The sequence below is a fragment of the Choloepus didactylus genome, chromosome 15 (genome assembly GCF_015220235.1).
Source record: "Choloepus didactylus isolate mChoDid1 chromosome 15, mChoDid1.pri, whole genome shotgun sequence".
Classification (NCBI taxonomy): Eukaryota; Metazoa; Chordata; class Mammalia; order Pilosa; family Megalonychidae; genus Choloepus; species Choloepus didactylus.
Genome location: NC_051321.1, coordinates 47008704 through 47028778, shown reverse-complemented (window position 1 = coordinate 47028778; position 20075 = coordinate 47008704). Strand labels below are relative to the sequence as shown.

Sequence of the window (20075 nt, the reverse complement as noted above, 5' to 3'; positions counted from 1 at the left end):
ATTTTTGCATTTAAGATCCATTTTGTCTGATATTAGTATAGCTACCCCAGTTTTGTTTTGTTTTGTTTTTTGTTGCTACTTGTGTGGAATATCTTTTTCCACCATTTCACTCTCAATCTATTTATGTCTTAGTGTCTTAAATGAGTCTCTTGCAACCAGCATATAGACATATCATATTTTTTTTATCCATTCTGCCAATCTGTGCCTTTTGATTGGGGAGTTTAATTCAGTAACATTCAATGTTATTACTGTAAACACAGAGCTTACTTCAACTATTTTATCCTTTGGCTTTTGTTTATCAGATCCATTTTTTCTCTCTTTTTATCCATTTAGTTACCCTTCCTAATACTTTTCATTTCTGTACCCTCCTCCAGGGATCTTTCTCCTACTTATTCCTTTCAGCCTTCAGAACTTCCTTTAATACTTGTTCTGGGCAGGTCCCTTGTCAAAGAGGTCTCTCAGTTTCTTTTTATCTGTCAATATTTCAAACTCTCCCTCATTTTGAAAGCACAATTTTTGTGGGTAAAGAATTCTTGACTGGCAGTTTTTCTCTTTCAGTACCTGAAACATATCATACCACTGTGTTCCTGCCTCCATGGTTTCTGAAAAGAAATCAGGATTTAGTCTTATTGCAGTTCTCTTGTATGTGACTAATTGCTTTTCTCTTTATGCTTTCTGGATTCTCTATCTTTGGCATTCGACATCTTGACTAATATATATCTCAGGGTAGAACTATTAGGATTTATTCTGTTTGGAGAATGTTGCCCTTCTTGGACATGTATATTTATGTCTTTCATAAGAGTTGGGAAATTTTCAGCCATTATTTCCTCAAATATTCTTTCTTCCCCTTTCCCTTTCTCTTCTCTTTATAGGACACCCATGACTCATATGTTTGTGCTCTTCACACTGTCAGTCAAATCCCTGAGAACCTCACTGCTCAATTTTTTACATTCCTTTCTCTATCCGTTCTTCAGTCTCTAAGATTTTCATTGTCCTTTCTTCTAGTTCACTGATTCTTTATTCTGCCTATTCCAATCTGCTGTTGTATGCCTCTAGTGTATTTTTAATCTCTTCTATTGTGCCTTTCATTCCCATGAGTTCTGTTATGTTTCTTTTCATATTTTCAAATTCTTAATGTTCACCCAGTGTCTTCTTAATATTCTTCATCTCTTTATCCATATTTTCCTTCATCTCCTGAAACTGATTTAGAAGATTTGTTTGAACATCTTTAATTAGTTGTTCTAACCTCTGGGTCTCCTCCAAAGTTTTAATTTGTTCCTTTGACTGGGCCATATCTTCTTGTTTCTTAGAACGGTGTGTAATGTTTTCCTGATGTCTAAGCATCTAATTATTGTGGTGAGTTTACAGTGAAGGTCCATTTCTCTCTCTTGCCTAGTGTTTTATTGTTGACTGGCTTTGTGTTAAGGCTCTTCCGTCACACTTGATTCAATTTATGTTAGACCTTTAGAATTGCCTGTGAAAGTTTCAGCTCTTCCTCATCTGATTCTTGCCCCAGGTATGCAGTACAATTTTTAAGACTGCACTAATCGTGCAATTATTTTACCCCCAGTGTAAAGTTTCCTTTCCTTTGTTTCTTCTCCAGGAATCTTGATCTGTTCTATTTGTTTTCCTTCTGTAGCTGCTGTTGTTGTTGCTGCTGCTGTGATTTTAAACACTCTTTTCATTGCCTCTAGCTGCTTTTGCCTGGAGGGAAGAGTTTCCTAGGCCAGTATTTCCCAGACAAAACAGGGCCAGGGACCCACAGAGGGGGTGCAGACTAGTTCCACAGAGCACTGGGGAGAGGGTCAGGAAAGACGATAAAAACCCTTTTAGATGGCTCCCCCAAACTGCACTTTCCTTGCCTACCCAGCAAAGGGTGATCTTCAACAAACTGTTTCCCACAGCCCTAAGTAAGTACTGTGTCTTTAAATCTCCATTGGCTCTGCTCCTGTAGGGGGCAGGGTTGAAACAATGGCCTCAGTGGTCCCTGTTCAGGGTGGGCTAAAACAGCAGCTCAGAGCCAGGACCCAGGACATGAATTCACTGATCTAAAGCCATGATCAGTGCTTGGCAACCCAACCACCCTCTCTCCTGCCCCATGTGAGGGGAAGAGGACTTCCATGTCCTTCTTCCTCTACAGCAGCCAGCCAAGGACTGGACCCCAAGTGGCCTGTTTCAAGAATGGGGGATGGGTGCCTGTAGCCACTGTGGAGCAAGCTACTCACAGGTCTTCAGTGCAGTTTCTCAGTCTCTTCATCCTGCTCTTCCCTGGATGCTGCACCGATACCACAGAACAGTTGTTTCAGATGGTTTGTGCCTGTCCATTAGCTGTTTTTAGAGAAGGAGTGAGTCCTAGAGCTTCCTGATTCACGATCTTCCCCTGAAGTCCCTATTGGGACAGTTTCTTAATTAAATATATAAATCTCCAGGCTGTACTTCTCCCCTGAACACCAGGCTACTTAATACAGCCAATTATCTAACAGGCATCTATTTTATCTAATAAAGAGGATATCCAGAGATAAACTCTTGACTCTCCACCCTCCATCTCAATCCTACCTCAACCCTAACATGTTTGTTCTTCGTGCACTTTTGCCCCATCTCAGTAAATAATACTTCTAATTTACCAGCAACTCAGGTCTAAATCAATGCCTCTCTTTCTCTCAAATTCACATCTAATCCATAAATAAATTTATTAGCTCTTCTTTTGAAATATATCCAGAAACCCACCACCTCTTATCCCTCCACTGCTTCTACCCTAACCTAAGCCTACAAATTCTGGCCTAGACTTCTGCAATATCTTTCTAACCGGTAGCCATGCATCCTGTTGTGTCTTCTGTAATATATTCTTCACATAGCAACCAGGGGGGATTTTTCTTAAAACATGAGTCAGATCACGTTACTTCTCTCCTCAATACCTCAAGTACCTTCTCACCACACTCAGAGCAAAATCCAAGTACTTTTCATGTTCTACAAAGATTCTACATGATATAGCACCCTACTACCTCTTTGATCTCATGTCTTATAATTCTCCTCCTTGCTCACTGCACGCCAGCTATACTGGCCTCTTTTCTGTAGCTCAAACATGTCAAACACAGCCTGAACGCAGGGCATTTGCAATTGTAGCTTCTCTTCTGAACATTCTCCCCTCAGATATCCACATGGCTGGATTCCTCAGCCACCATTAAAACTCAACCACATCAGAGATGCCTTTCTTGAATTCCTCCCATCAAAGAAAAAAGAAAAAAAAAATTCTAACCCTCCTACTTCTCCTTTCCCTGTTTTATTTTCCTTCCTAAAATTCATCAACTGACACAATTAGCTGTTCTTCCCTCACCCATACAATATAAACCCCATGAAAAGAGGGACTTGGGATCAGTGCCGTATACCCAGTACCTAGAAAAGTACCAATTAATCAGAAGGTGTTCAATGCCTAGTGAGTGCCCCAATTATTTAATACCCTTGCATAAAAAAAGATGACACAATTTATCTGCATAAAGAAAGCTTTCCTCACTTTTGACAATTTTTTTAGAAATGTACTCACTGCATGAAAAACTTAGCTGTGATAAGAAAAAAACATTTGGAGAAGTCTAGGTTCTCTAATTTTGAGCTAAAAATAATAAATAGTGAATGCTTTTGGATTAAATAATGCAAAAGCCTGAAAACATTTACAATGTAAGATGCAAACCATTTTTCTCTGTAGAAACTATTTCTACTAACACCAATACAAAATAAATATTACAATATTTAAAAAGTAAACAGTAGGGAACTTCTGGGGAAGATGGTGGAGTAGGGAGCTCCAGGATTCAGTCCTTCCACCAGAATAGCTATTAAATAGACAGGAGCTGTCTGAAACAACTATTTGGAAACTCCAGAGGACAAAAGAACACTGTACAGCATCCAGGGAAGAGCAGGAGGAAGATGCTGACAAATTATGGTGAAGAACAGTAAATGGCTCGCTCTGCACCACAGTTACCAGTGCCCATACCCCACTCTCGCAGAAGGACGCCTTGGGGTCCAGTCCCTGGGGCTAGATCACTGGTGACAGAAGGGGATATAAAAATTCTCTTTCCTAAAAGCAGGGGTGGACCCAGACACTGATCATAGCTTTTTTTTTTTAATTGCAATTTTATTGAGATATATTCACATACCATACAATCATGAAAAGTGTACAATCAATTGTTCAACAGTATTATCACATAGTTGTGCATTCATCACCACAATCAATTTTTGAACATTTTCATTACTCCAAAAAATAAGAATAGGAATAAGAATAAAAATTAAAATGAAAGTAAAAAAGAATACCCAAAACCTCTCATACTCCTTTTTCCCCCATTATTATTCATTTACTTTTTGTACCCCTTTTTTCCACTCATTTGTCCATACACTGGATAAAGGTGCATGAGCCACAAAATTTTCAAAATCACACAGTCACATCATATAAAGCTATATAGGTATATGATCATCTTCATCAATCAATGATATTGGATTGCAATTCAAGTTTCAGTTGTTTCCTTCTAGCTATTCCAATACACTAAAAACTAAAGAGGGATATCTATATAATGTATAAGAATACCCTCCAGAATGATCTCTCAACTCCATTTGCAATCTCTCAGCCACTGGAACTTTATTTTGTTTCATTTATCTTCCACTTTTGGTCAGGAAGTTTTTCTCAATCCCACGATGCCAGGTCCAGGCTCATCCCTGGGAGTTATGTCTCATGTAATGCGGAGAGCAGTAAGTTTACCAGCCAAATAGGCATAAGAGAGAGACAGGCCACATCTGAGCAACAAAAGGGGTTTTCTGGGGGTGACTGTTACGCACCATTATAAGTAGGTTTAGCCTCTCCTTTGCAAGCTTCATAAGGGCAAGCCCCAAGATCGAGGACTTAGACTACTATAATGGTAGTCCCCAATGCTCACAAGAGTATCAGGAATTCCCCAGGTGGGGAACTTTAATGTTTCCACATATTTCCCCAGGCCCTCAAGGGGGCTTTGCAAAAACTTTATTCTCTGCCCAAATTACTCTGGAATGTATCGGGGCTTCATGCTAACCTGTATAAAGCAATCAGATCTCACTTTCTATTCAAGGTTCCATGTAATTATGGTGTTTGAATAAACTGACCATACAAGTCAAATTATATAGCATGCTACAGAAAGTATAGATTTTGCACCAAATAAACATCTCTTCATTTGATCTCACACAGAAGTTGAGGTTTTAAAACATAGTCAATATCATCTTTTTTCCCTTTAGTCTGGTTTACCTTAGTTCTAATCAAGTCCATTTTGTTCATATCTCTAACTGAAGTCTGAATGGTCATAGTTTTTGATTAGCAAATTCAGATCACTGGGTCCTGGCTCTGAGGCCAGCTATTGTTTCAACCTGCCCCAAAGGCTACGGAAGCCATTTTTTCAACTCTGCCAGGACTGGGATGGAGGCAGGGGAGATTTAAAGATGCAATACTTCCTCAGGGCTGCAGGAGACAGCTAGTTGATGGGCTGCATTTCCTGGGCAGGTCAGCAAAGCTCAATTTTGGGGAGCCATTGGCATCCCTCCTGATTCTCCACTTCAGGGCCTTTGGACCCAGTCTGTGCCCCCTTCATGGGTCCATGGCCCTTTTTTGGCTACAAAAGATTAATTTGTAAAAGTCCTCTCCAGGGTAACCACACCCCTCCCAGAATTTGTCCTCCAGGCAAAAGCAGCATGAGACAATGAAAGGAGCTCAAAAACCTATAGAGGCGGACAGTCTGGGACAAAGGCCTGCCAACTTCAGATACCCAGGAGAGGGAGGTCTGTCCCCTGGGAAACAAAGGAGACAACCAAACTCTGGTTAAAAGGGGAACTTCAAAACAACTAACAAGTAAAAGCCCAGGACAAAACACAGGCCCTAAAAGATGGGAAACCCTGCGCACTGCATTTGCCTTGGGCAGACCTTCTTGATAGGAGGGCTGAAGCTCAAAAAACCGGTTTCAGCTGTTATAAAACCAAGAAATAGACATCCCAGGGAGTAAATACCAAAGTTAACATTTTAAAATATTAAAATATACAGTGTGCAACAAAAGAGTACAAGACAAACAAAGAAACAGGAAATGATGGCCCATACAAGGTAGAGGATAAAACTACAGAAAACACCAACAAAGAAGATGAGGATGTGGACAAATAGAACAAAGCCTTTAAAAAATGAACTTAAAAATACTCAGGAGATGAAAGGAAGTACAGAGAAAGCACTAAAGGATATCAGGAAAACAATGAATGAGCAATATGAGAGTCTAAGTAAAAAGACAGACATTTTAAAAAGGAACCAAACAGAACTACTGAAGTTGAAGACCACAATAACTACAATGAAAAATACCAGGAGGATTTCAAGAGCTGGTAGAAGAAAGAATCAGTGAACTTGAAGACAAGACACTCAAAAGGAGTCAGGCTGAGGAGCAGAAAGGAAAAAAAGAATATTAAGTGAGAAAATAGCCTAAGACAGCTTTGGGATACCATCAAGCACCAACATTTGCATTATGGGAGTCCCAGAAGGAGAAAAAAGAAAGGGACAAAGAATAGTCGAAGAAATAATGACAGAGAACTTCCTAAACTTAGCAAAAGATAGGAATATGCATATCCAAGAAGCTCAGAGAATACCAAACAGGATAAAGATGAAGAAAAATATACCAATCATTTACTGATCACATTACCAAGTGCAAAGGATGAGGAGAGAGTTCTGAAAGCTGCAAGATAAAAGCAACATGTTACATACAATGGAGTCTCAATTAGATTGAGTAATGATTTCTCATCAAAAAACATGGAGGTAAGAAGGCAGTGGGTTGAAACACTAAAAGGGCTGAGGGTAAATAACTGCAATCCAAGAATTTTATATCCAGCAAGACTCTCTTTCAAAAACGAGAGAGAGATTAAGGCATTCCTAGATAAACAAAAGCTGAGGGAGTTCATCACTAGTAGACCTGCCCTGCAAGCAATGCTAAAGGGAGTTCTGCAGACTGAAAGGAAAGGACACTAGACAGCAGTCCAAAGCATCATTAAAAAAATAAAGAACTGTGGTAAAGATTCCTAGAATCTCGTCCTGGATGAAAAGCAGAATGAAATTTAGACATAGAAAGAGAAAGCTATGAGAAGAAGCTAGATCAATGGAACTCAGAGTAGAAAGGATATGATATTGCCATATTCCTTGCCATGAGAGAGAAAAGTCAAGGACTCAAGGATCTCCAGCAGCAAGCTCTAGAATGCCAATTTTCAGGGAGAAAGTATCACCTTGCTGACACCTTGATTTTGGACCTCCCCTGGCCTCAAAACCTTGAGCCAATAAATTCCCACTGCTTAAGCCAAAAAAAAAAAAGGCAGTATTTTTTTCATAACTAAATGTGAAGGATACGCTAAGCATTTTATAATATTAAAACCTCTAAACACAGCTACTCAAAGTAATAATAAACAACCCTAAATCCTACAAATACTCATTTTTAAGTTTCAATGATAATACAGTCTTATGTAAGCATGCAACTGACAAATAATGCTGTTAATCCAGTAGGCATGCTTACCATGTTTCTGGTTCCTTTCATGGCAAATATTTAAAACATGGTAAATTTCAGATCTCAAAATACATATCTGTATCAGGCAACTATTATACCTACTCTGATCATCGTAATTTGAAGACTTGACTCTGCCAATTTAAATCAGCATCAATTCCATTTAATATTTGCTTAGCACCATAATGCAATTAAGAAAAAATACTCATTAGTTTAAATCACACTAAATATATTGCTGTTCTCAGGAAATTGTGCTCTAATTAGCCAAGCAAACTGGTATGAGGCAGGAAGGGCTATTTGCATTAGATCAACAACATGGATAGTGGGTCTCCTCTGTAAAGTTTATAAAATGGGATCTTAGAAAAAGAAAATTAAAGTTTATAAGAGAGTGAGTGATTTGTTTAGTGAGTGGCACATGTGCACATTACATCCAGGTACTTGTGTCTATCGCATAGCAATGCTTCTCAGTATACAGCCTACTATTGAGTGCTCAAAGAGCACAGAGCCAGCTGAAACTTCAAACTGTTAAACTGATTTTGCAGATTGGCACACTGTACATTTAAACTGTAACAATAAGAATACCTTGAAGAGACCGGCTTCATTTTTGTATCACTGGCATATTCTATCAAACCCAACTATTTTCACTTACAAATAATATTTTCCTAATTCAGAATCAAATGAAATAACAACACTGGGTAAAAGGACCAAGGAATATCAGAGCCTATCTCAGGACCATCAGATGGGTGCATGGCAGACATTAGGTTACATAATTATAATATCCTTTTAGAATGGGAGTTACTTAAGAATCAAATCCTACTTAGAAAGGTTAAATTATATGATGATATGACATAGTGAAACATTAGACTGAATTAATTAAAATTATATGATTATAGGATACAGTGAAACAATAGACTGAATTAATCAATCAGCAAATCAATGAACAAATATTAATCTCATTTCAATAAATAATGTCTCAAGGAGGTCTATATTCAAAAACATCAAAGTCTTAGCCAAATAAGAAAGCATTTTACGAGAAATTATTTTCCACCTCATTCACTACCTAATCTGTGTATAGCAGACCTTCAGATAAAAAGGGAGACTGGGTTGTACCCAAGTTTTTATTAATTTTTCCTGCTCTGTCCTCAATGTCTTTCCACCTCATCTATTAGAAGCAACTACTAAAAACAAAATAATTATAGGTCTTTCATTTCTACAGTTGACACACTAGATACCGTAAATTACTCTTGCAATGAAAATAACTAAGGAAGAGGAATAAAATATAACATCCTTTTAAAAACACACCAGTGAGGTGACAATAAAGTTAGAAATTCATAAAGACCAAAACAAAGTAAAAGTGGGAATCTGGGGAGACAGGAAAGCATGGAAACCAGTACCCTGGTTGCTTTGTGATCCATTATAATAATTATATGGAAGGAAAGAGAGAAGAACCATTCAAGATGGTGAGTTTAACAGATTCCTGAATAAAACTGAAACCTCACAGAGCTGTACCCTCAAGGGTGATTTAGAAATAAGCCTGCTGCACCAAAAGAGACATTCCTAGAACCCTTTAGAGGACAGAAAATCTCCCTTGAGAATTCATACCTAATTAATTTTTAATTCCTTAGTTCCTACCATGTGGTTTTGTAGTAAAATTCATGATATGTGATTAAAAAAAAAAGCAGAGAATTTAAAGTTTGCACAAATTGGCAACTGACAGAAGCAAATATAAACACCTTCTGGAGGGAATCTACCATCAATCTAAGTCTCAAGAAACTAGCACAGATAAATGTTCCAAAGAACATGAGACAAATCCAAAGAAACTTTCAAGAATGCAAAACAGAAAGATAAAGTTATGGAACATGGAGAGGCACGGAACAGGAAGTGAAAAGTCTAAACTATGTCTTTGTTGAAGCTTGAGAAAAAATTTCTAAAAAATTAACGACAGAATTTTCCTAATATCAATCTTCAGAACCAGGAAACCCAGAGAATCCAAAGGAAGGAAGGAGGGAAAACCAGAGGGAGGGAAGGAGGGAAAAAAATTCCCTGCTTAGAAAGAAGCAAACCAGACTACAAAGACAAAGCAAAATCTTTAAAGCAGCCAGAAAGAAACGAGTTAACCTTCTTAAATGGGGCTTTGAATATCAAACAGGATTTAAACAAGGAAAAGCATGTTTTCCAGAAAGTGGCCTGAACAATAGCACAAAAGGAAGAGGAATACAAAGGATAGAGGGAGTCAAAGGTCTGTGCTGGTTAAAAGCAGGAATAAATTTGAAAAGGTAGGTTGGGGCCATATCACAGAAGTCCTCAAAGGCCAAGGCAAAGAATCTGGCCGTTATCCTGAAGTAAGTGGACAGTCATCCTTAAAAGGCTTTAAAGCAGGGAAGAGAATTATGAATGTAGTATCAGAAAAACTACCAGGTAGACTAGAGGCAGAGATACCAAGGGGAAAGCTTAGTATTAAAATAGACCAGAACTCAACTGGAGTGTTAATAGAGGAATGGAAAAAGACAAAAAGAGACAGGAAAAAAGAAGGACATTATAAAGGCAAATTTCAGTGATATTTAGTGATCCTTTTTTTAGTGTGGGCAACAATGAGCCAAAGATAATTAAGGAGAGAATCAGTCCAATTTCTCCATCTTCAATCTCTATGTGCACCATATTACATTTTTTCTCCTGAATGGATTTTGAAATTTCTTTTTATATGCTAAGGCCAGCAATTAATTATCTTTTTAATTCCATTTGACACATTACTTAAGAAACCACATTATCTCACTTTCTACCACTGAAAGCTGGCTGCTTGAGAAACATCTTAATTTTTAATTCCTTAGTTCCTACCAAAAACAACAACAACAACAACAAAAACTAAGACAGTTTTGACAGGAATTTGGCAGGAGGAAGTCTCACCTTCACCCAGAATTATTTAATGAGAGAGTTGGTGAATATAAAAATATATGTTGTGCAAGAAGTAAATAGCCAACAAGATATAGGTCATATATTTTAGACCCAATCTAAAATAGACTCTTTCATACCCAAGACACCCTGTCACCATATTTTATTTTTTTTATAGCCCTTACCCATGTCTGAAATGTTTTTGTTTATCTACCTCTTCAACACTTGTCTTCCTGAACCATCCTGCCCTATTCTCATTGAACTATAATTCTGTGAGAGAAGGCAACTTGTTTGCTCCCTCCCTGCACAATTCCAGGAGCATCATTCATCCATGCTGGGCTGACTATGTATGGCACCCACGAGTCAGGTAGCACTGGAAATGAAGCTTTAGCCTCTGGTAGGAAGTAGGCCAGGAGCTGTGACTGCAGCATCCAAACAGCTCAGGCCCTATTGGATTTCAATGTGTCCTGTTACATTTGTGAGTTGGGCATAATTTCTCCTCTCACCCTGCGGAAGGCAAGAATGTTCTCTCCAATTTTCACCTCAAGACTAATTCATCTTTTGAATAATTTAAAATATAGTCACATCAATTCACATATATTGATGCTCCTGCATTAACAGCTCTTTAAATAAAGTTAATATTTTTAACGGTTGATTAAGAATTTTGAGCTCCTACTGCAAATCAGCCATCACAAATCTTTAGTCAGTTTCTCAGTCTTTGTGAAATACGTGAGAAGATTTCTGGCGAAAATCGTATCATTCCTCTCCTATATCCTTTTCTGTGACTCCAAGTTGAAGGGAACTGAGTAATGGTACAAATGATGTCACAGACACAATAGGACTGTATTAGAAATATAAATGTTTACTCCTAACTCCCATAATGGCCTCATCATCAATGAAAAAAAAAAAAGGATGTATCAATAAAAATATCATAACCTATCTTAGAAAGTGGTTTTAACAATGTCTCATACCACTAATACACTCTCAATGAAACTACGAAAATAATAAAATGTTGAAAATAATTTCAATATGCTAATTAAATGATGAAATGTTTGTAAGTATAATTATAAAACAGGCTGCCACAAAATGGGGGAAAGTAGCAAGTAAAGAACTAAAACTGGAAAAGGAGGCTAAAATGCCATAAGAAATGGGGTATTTTTCAAACCCGGCTTCAAGTAGTGGAGGCAGCATCCTATACGTGGAGGGGCAAATGGTTTGAGGCAAACAGACCTGGTGCTCAATCCCACTTCTGCCACTTACTCTCTGTGAAAAGAGGTGCCCCTTGGAACCTGAGTTTCTTCATCTAGAAAACGGAACTTATTTAATGTTTTAGTAACTGTGCAAAGATGAGAAACATATATAATACTTGGCATGGTACATTTGTAGATGTTCTATGTTGATAGAAGGGGGAAAAAACCCTAAAGGAGCAAGGAGATATATAATATGACATGGTCAATGCCATAAAAAAATATAAAGGATGATTTTCTTTCATCAAAAGTTAGACATCTGGTGAAGGTCAGAAGATAAGAAATAATGGGTGACTCTAACCTTGATAATGATGATGATGTTGTTAAGGAGATAAAAATTAAAGACCATGAACAAGAAATGAAGTAACCACTTAACACTGTAACATGGGGCATTAGTCATCAAGATATAGCCTAACAGGGAAGTGGGCAATCTCATGCAGCCACCACCTGATCAGACAGGCCTTGATGACTTTCGGGGAAAGAGTAAAGCCAATAAAGAAGCTGGTTCTGAGGGGCATATTTGCTGAGCTTTAACACTGACTGCCGCACTCCCAGGAAAGAAGGCAATGAGGTCTCTGGCTAGTCATCTTTTATTGCTTTCATCTGACCAGAGTCTCATGTTGCCTTACCATCTTCACAGTCTTTCAGGTAATAGGAAGGACTTTCAAGAGGCTGAGTCAGAGTTGCTCAGGATGAAGAATGACAGTTTATCAAATAGTCAAGTCTAGAGACCAATAGCCCTAACAAGGGGACTCCATTCCCACACCAGCTTCAATCTAAGCTCTAGTTACTACATACCACCAACAGCTAAGGTTTTGCATTTATTAATAGGTTCCTTTAAAATTATTCTCATGTATGCTTCCTGAGGCAGGGTCTTGCCTTCTATTTCATAAGTTTCCCAACCACACACTTTTGTGCATCCCAAAGAACTCAATCGTGTGCCTAGAATAAAGGAGCAATTTAAGCTTAACCACTTTGAAATGGAATAAAAAAAATTCTAGAGCTAAAAGAGACCTTATAGATCTAGTTCAGTTCACGCTAAAGAAAAGCATTTATGAAAGACTTAGTGTGGAAACAAAAAATTCACAAAGGCTCTTCCCCACCTCTCACTCTTATATTTTCTTAATTGAAAACTAAAAGTCTGTAACACTTTGTGACATAGAAGTATTGCTCCTTATAGATAGTTATCTGCTAACTTAATTATCAATAAATAGCAGATTCTCACAAATTAAGTACAGCAATTTCAAAAAGAAAACAAGGGTTATCTACTAAGTTACCCTCTTTGCAAGTTAGCCTTATTAAAAAAGTGGTACTCTCTCTGAGGCCAAAACACTGCCTTCATAAATGATAGTCTTACAGTTGCATGTGTGAATAACCAAGAAACTAGAGATAATGTTTTGCATCTGACAAAGAAGGAGTATTGAGCCCCTCATTCCTAGTAATTAGTATTACATGTGAAAGAAAGTGGAATGTAATGGAAGCTAGAAATGTAGCATTTTTATTTTGATTGTGTTTAAGTTAATCAACATCCCCTTTTTTTTCTATATAATGCTCTGTAAGAAGTACATTCTCAACCCTTTTTAGAATTATATAGCCCTACCTCATTGAATATCTGATGAAAACTAAGGCCCACCCCTTACATTTTAAGAGGATCATGACCTCCTTGAAGCCCATACCTGGGACCCAGCATAAAAACCCTAGAGGTTTCCATGTCTCAATCTGGGTAGCTGATATCTTATGTCAATTAACAGGCTTAACCCTATGAAGAAACAATTCTTGGAACAAAAGAAACCAACACTCTGAAAGTTTCTAAAGACTTAGTCAATTTCCCATTTAATCATTCTTTATCATATCTATCCTATCTATAAGAAATAGCACTACACCTGTAAATAATCAAATTAGTCACAAAGAAAGCAGTTGTCACAAACTAAGAAAAGACCTAGGACTCTATTGCCATTACATTAGCTTAAAAGTGTTCAATTAAATCTTCCAAAGTAAAAGATATTTATATAAAAGAATATTGTCTCCTAATAATACCAAGAAACAGTGTATATACCCAAATATGAAGCCAAGAATTTTCCACCCTCTCCCTCATGCCCCAAATTTATACCTCAGGAAATAAGGTGTCATCTTATATCCAAGATCTCACCACTTCTCATATTAGAGATACATGCTCAGTTGACTTTGAATAATGAAGTAATGTTTGAGAAAGTACCACAGCTAGCTTTGGATGTGACAGAAACTGGTTAACAAAAACAAGGCAAAGAAACAGATTAAATAAATATGTTTGCAGATAGGACCTAACATAGCAAATATGAGATATAGGCCTGTTTGTTCTGCTTCCCTTCAGATCTCCACTAAAATGATAATAAAGGGGCGGGGGTGGGGGAGTGGGGGGAGGGTTGTTTATAAATCCGGAAGGATAAAAAGAAAAAAAGAAGATCAGGGCAGACAGGAGATATCAGTGGCATTTTAGAAGCTGAAACAGAGATGGCTGCTAAGCAGAGGAGTCTGGAGCCTCACAGATGAAGAAACAAAAAAGAACCCAGGTGACTAATCCAGAAAGGCTCAGGAACTGAAGTGTCTGATTCCTCCAAAGGGGGAGTTTAGTGGTATGGCTGCAAAGAGGAGGACTGCATGAAAATCTGTGTGAAAAACAGATAGAACCCCAGATCCCTTCTCCAACATTTACATCCAAACCATATCTTCACCAATATCAGGAGGCAGTTTACTCTCCGGAGCAAATGATACAGCAAGATTTCAGACAAAGAGACAGCCGGGTAAGGCTGAAACAGAGGCATTGACTTCTATGATTTTACAGGCTTGGATGGTAAGGCCTCTGGCTCCCTTCCTTCACTTGGCTCCCCCAAATCCTCAAAGGCTTAAGCCCCACAGAATGGTAAACTGAAAATTCCTTTTAGGAGAAAGTGAAGGGCCTCATAAAAAAGATTCTGACCTCTGGCCACTGAAACAGCCAGGTCTACCCTAAGACCCTACAATGAAGCGTACCAGGTAACACATTTCCAGTTCCACTTTTTATTGCCTTACTCCTGAATATGAACAGATAACTAAATCCTCACTATTCATTTAAGAAAAGACTCTAACATTAAGATCAGGGACCAAAGCAAACAAACAAACAGCACAACAAACACAAGCGTTTCCAAACTGAAAGGACCATAAACACCATAAAGCCATAAGAAAAATGTCCCAATAGGAAAATTCAGAATCCTAGGGATGAGGAAAAGATACAGTTTCCAGAGATAAAACAGTTCACCTACAACCGAGAAGTCATCTCAACAGAAGTATCAGAGAGAAAGCTCAGTCACCAACAAAACAGTCATATAAAGTAAACATTAAATATTTGTTTAACTACAGAATGCTGCATTGTTTACCAAGGCTGCATTGAGAAAATGGAGAAACAGGAAGACAAGGTGTGTACTGATGTTAAAAGATTGTATGTGAGTGCTAAATCCACACCTTCCACAGCAGGAAATCAATACATAAATCTACAGTTTTAAAAGAAATCAGTAAACAGCACTTAAAGAAAATTGTGTATTGTTTAGAAATATGTAGAAATAGGAATACCAGAAAATACAACCAAAAGAGCTGAGAAGGGCTATCTTTGGGCAAAGGAATATTAGGAATGGCTGTTACAGTACTATTTGAATTATTAAACAATGTACATACAATTGCCTTGATATAGACATAGATGATGGATGGATGGACAGATATAGACAGATAGACAGAAAAAAGCATATTTGAAAAGGCAATTCTACAAACTGTTGCACAGTGAAGTTTGCCAATGTTCATTTGCAGAAAGAATGAAAATAGCAATTGTCCTAACATTATGCCAATGGTTACTTGTGACTTGGAATAAAATATCCATTTATAGCACTATACATGAATTCCAACAGTGCTGTATCACAACAACTAAAATGAAAACATGATGTGGAAAATAGTATTGGGTGCTTCAAAATGTGATCCTAATAATGAAGCCACTGACATCAAATACGTATGCAAAAAGTAGGAAGAAAACTGTTCTAAGGATAGAAAAAAAGTGTTAATTATAATATTCTGTTCTATATTAATCTATGACTTTAAAATATACATATAACTACTTTAATTAAATGGCATATAGATGTGTTTGACTATTACATCTATATCCCTAAAGTATTCTTTATATATTCAAGTTAGCCAGTAAAATTGTTTGTTTACACATCATCTCATTGGGAAAACAAAGGAATTATAAACCAAGCATAAACAATACATAAGGAAATTAAAATCCATTTACCTAAATCATGTTGTTATGTTTCTTATAGCAGTCTTCTTTCCAATCTAGGAGAAAAAAAATTAATTAAAGTGCATTCTTCATGTACTCAACTGTTTTTAAGAAAAAAAAAACCTAAAATCCAAGATAACTATTATTCACTTCTTGTTGTCTATTCATAGAAAAAAATGTTCTTTCCCACTTCCCAATACATTTTCTGGCTATCATGGTATTCAGAATAAGCTTCTCAAAGCCAAGCACAAGCACACATGTAAATCCAATGCCAATAAAAAAATCAATACTATCGTGTATCTAATGGTATAACATTAGTTTTAAAATCCTGTATGTTTAAGAATTGTCTCCTCTCTATTCAGATGACCATATTCAGGAAGATAAAGAAACAAGAAAGTACAGTTTTCAAACCTTAAGAATTACAACTCTGGGGCAAAAGTGCCCTTTCAACAATCTGAAACTCAACAAATTCAAAATTTTGGTCTACGTTTTCATTTTTACCAAAAGGAAAACAATAGCAAGTTAAGTAGACACATCTACAGACCATATCATAAGTGTATGCTCAAAGAGCCTATAAATAGATCTTAAACCCACAACACACTGAAGACTTAGAAATGCTTCCTCATTTAACCCTATCAAAGACTTATACAGCTAAAAATGAACTTTGGCCCTTGAAAATTCATCTGTGAATATATGTAAAATAGATACGTGAATCAGGATACCTGTAGAAAGGGGAAAAAAGTACCTTTTTAAAAATTAATAAGCTTTTTACTTAAGGTACTACATACATACAGAAAAGTACAAAATCCTTGAGTGGCTTGATAAATTTCATAAAGTGAACATACATGTGTAACCACTCTCCCCAAAGGTCATCACATGACTTCTAATTCCCAAAAGTCATGCTCTTACTTCTAACATCACATATTAGTTTTGCCTGTTGGGGAAGGTATTATTATACAGGGGTTTGTCTGCAAGTCTAAGAATGCCTATATATGGATCAAAATAAAATGCCTTAGCCAAGAAACACATGAAAAAATGTTCAGCTTCACTAGCTATTAGAGAGATGCAAATTAAGACCACAATGAGATACCATCTAACACCAGTTAGAATGGCTGCCATTAAACAAACAGGAAACTACAAATGCTGGAGGGGATGTGGAGAAATTGGAACTCTTATTCATTGTTGGTGGGACTGTATAATGGTTCAGCCACTCTGGAAGTCAGTCTGGCAGTTCCTTAGAAAACTAGATATAGAGCTACCATTCGATCCAGCGATTGCACTTCTCGGTATATACCCGGAAGATCGGAAAGCAGTGACACGAACAGATATCTGCACGCCAATGTTCATAGCAGCATTATTCACAATTGCCAAGAGATGGAAACAACCCAAATGTCCTTCAACAGATGAGTGGATAAATAAAATGTGGTATATACACACGATGGAATACTACGCGGCAGTAAGAAGGAACGATCTCGTGAAACATATGACAACATGGATGAACCTTGAAGACATAATGCTGAGCGAAATAAGCCAGGCACAAAAAGAGAAATATTATATGCTACCACTAATGTGAACTTTGAAAAATGTAAAACAAATGGTTTATAATGTAGAATGTAGGGGAACTAGCAGTAGAGAGCAATTAAGGAAGGGGGAACAATAATCCAAGAAGAACAGATAAGCTATTTAACGTTCTGGGGATGCCCAGAAATGACTATGGTCTGTTAATTTCTGATGGATGTAGTAGGAACAAGTTCACTGAAATGTTGCTTTATTATGTAACTTTCTTGGGGTAAAGTAGGAACATGTTGGAAGTTAAGCAGTTATCTTAGGTTAATTGTCTTTTTCTTACTCCCTTGCTATGGTCTCTTTGAAATGTTCTTTTATTGTATGTTTGTTTTCTTTTTAACTTTTTTTTTCATACAGTTGATTTGAAAAAAGAAGTGAAAGTTAAAAAAAAAAAAAAAAAAGAAAAAAGACAAACAAGGAAAAAAAAAAAAAAGATGTAGTGCCCCCTTGAGGAGCCTGGGGAGAATGCAGGGGTATTCGCCTACCCCACCTCCATGGTTGCTAACATGACCACAGACATAGGGGACTGGTGGTTTGATGGGTTGAGCCCTCTACCATAAGTTTTACCCTTGGGAAGACGGTTGCTGCAAAGGAGAGGCTAGGCCTCCCTGTATTTGTGCCTAAGAGTCTCCTCCTGAATGCCTCTTTGTTGCTCAGATGTGGCCCTCTCTCTCTGGCTAAGCCAACTTGAAAGGTGAAATCACTGCCCTCCCCCCTACGTGGGATCAGACACCCAGGGAAGTGAATCTCGCTGGCAACGTGGAATATGACTCCCGGGGAGGAATGTAGACCCGGCATCGTGGGATGGAGAACATCTTCTTGACCAAAAGGGGGATGTGAAAGGAAATGAAATAAGCTTCAGTGGCAGAGAGATTCCAAAACGAGCCGAGAGATCACTCTGGTGGGCACTCTTACGCACACTTTAGACAACCTTTTTTAGGTTCTAAAGAATTGGGGTAGCTGGTGGTGGATACCTGAAACTATTAAACTACAACCCAGAACCCATGAATCTCGAAGACAGTTGTATAAAAATGTAGCTTATGAGGGGTGACAGTGGGATTGGGAATGCCATAAGGACCAAACTCCACTTTGTCTAGTTTATGGATGGATGTGTAGAAAAGTAGGGGAAGCAAACAAACAGACAAAGGTACCTAGTGTTCTTTTTTACTTCAATTGCTCTTTTTCACTCTAATTATTATTCTTGTTATTTTTGTGTGTGTGCTAATGAAGGTGTCAGGGATTGATTTAGGTGATGAATGTACAACTATGTAACGGTACTGTAAACAATCGAAAGTACAATTTGTTTTGTATGACTGCGTGGTATGTGAATATATCTCAATAAAATGATGATTAAAAAAAAAAAATAAATAAATAAATAAATAAAAAATAAATAAATAAAATGCCTTAGGGAGAGAGAAGCCAGTAGTTGCTAACTCCAAAGCGATCTTATTTCAGACAGATGTTAACATATCTGAAGAAGGTATTTTGGGTCAGCTGTTCAAGGTCAACCTGCAACTTCTCCAAGGGCTGTAGGGTAGAGAAGATGTTTTATGATAGCTATAGAAGGCAAAGGGCCTTTCTTTTATCGAGAATGAACAGACTGCTGGGGGTGAGATGAAGGAACAGCAAGGGGAAGAGGAGAGGGCTTCGAGTTAGACCTCCTCTTTTTAGCTACAAAAACACCAATTAAACAAACAAAAAAACAAACAAAGATAACCAAACCAGTATGTGCTAGGAGCGAGGCTAAGTTACGGATGTATAATCTCATTTGATCTTCTGATTCCTATGAAGACTGTTTTACTACGACTAGTCTAGAGATAAAAATATTGAGTCTAAAAGAGCTAAGTATAGTGCCCAAAGTTAAACAGTCAGTAGATGAAGCAAAGCTGTTCCTCTGTACAGTTCCCTCTGTATGCCGAGTTAGAGACCCATAAACAAAGAGGAAAATATTGGCATAAATGAAACCACGTATTGTAAATAGACAACAGAATATGTTGTATTGAACCCCCTCATGAATCATTTAAATGAAAAGAATGGGCGCCGAGTTATTCAGGGTCTACAAAGTCTTCTGAATTACTACTAAAAAGTTGAATGTCTTTGTTTCTTCTAAAGTAGGACCACTCATGTTTCTTCTCAGGGAGAAGGTGGTATGTAATTAGACGTGATAAAATATAGAGAAAAGTAACAGCACAGAATCAGTTTAATTATATTTTTCTATTAGAGTTACATTTTGTTAGAATTGTAAAAAAAAAAACAAACAAACAAAAAAAAAAACACTAAAAATTTTCTCATTCTTATAAATGGAAAAGTTTCCAAAGAAATCCTTACACTTCAAGAGGTGTAATTTCCTTAGATGTTAACTTGGTTTATCATACTATATACTTTCCAACTGCAATAAGAGAAATCAGAACGTGACGTCCCTCAAAGTCACAGATGCAGAGAGGCAAGTTATCACCAAAGAATTATTGAGGAACCCAAGTTAATGTCATCTTCAAACAACATGCCACACCCACATGAATATTTGGTTCTATCATAAGTACTTTCAAAAAGCAGGGACCAAAATGG

General features: G+C 37.4%; 1 protein-coding gene across 10 annotated transcripts in view; it reads right to left on the bottom strand.

Moving 5' to 3' along the window:
* Positions 1–20075, bottom strand: part of SGMS1 (sphingomyelin synthase 1) — a 361911-nt gene that overhangs the window by 163080 nt on the left and 178756 nt on the right. For 9 of the 10 annotated variants that reach the window (XM_037804108.1, XM_037804106.1, XM_037804103.1 and 6 more), the window contains one exon: positions 15957–16000. The exons of the other annotated variant lie outside the window; for it this stretch is intronic. The gene's annotated coding sequence lies outside the window, so the exon portion shown is untranslated. The remainder of the gene's footprint in view (positions 1–15956; positions 16001–20075) is intronic. 10 annotated transcript variants of the gene reach the window in all.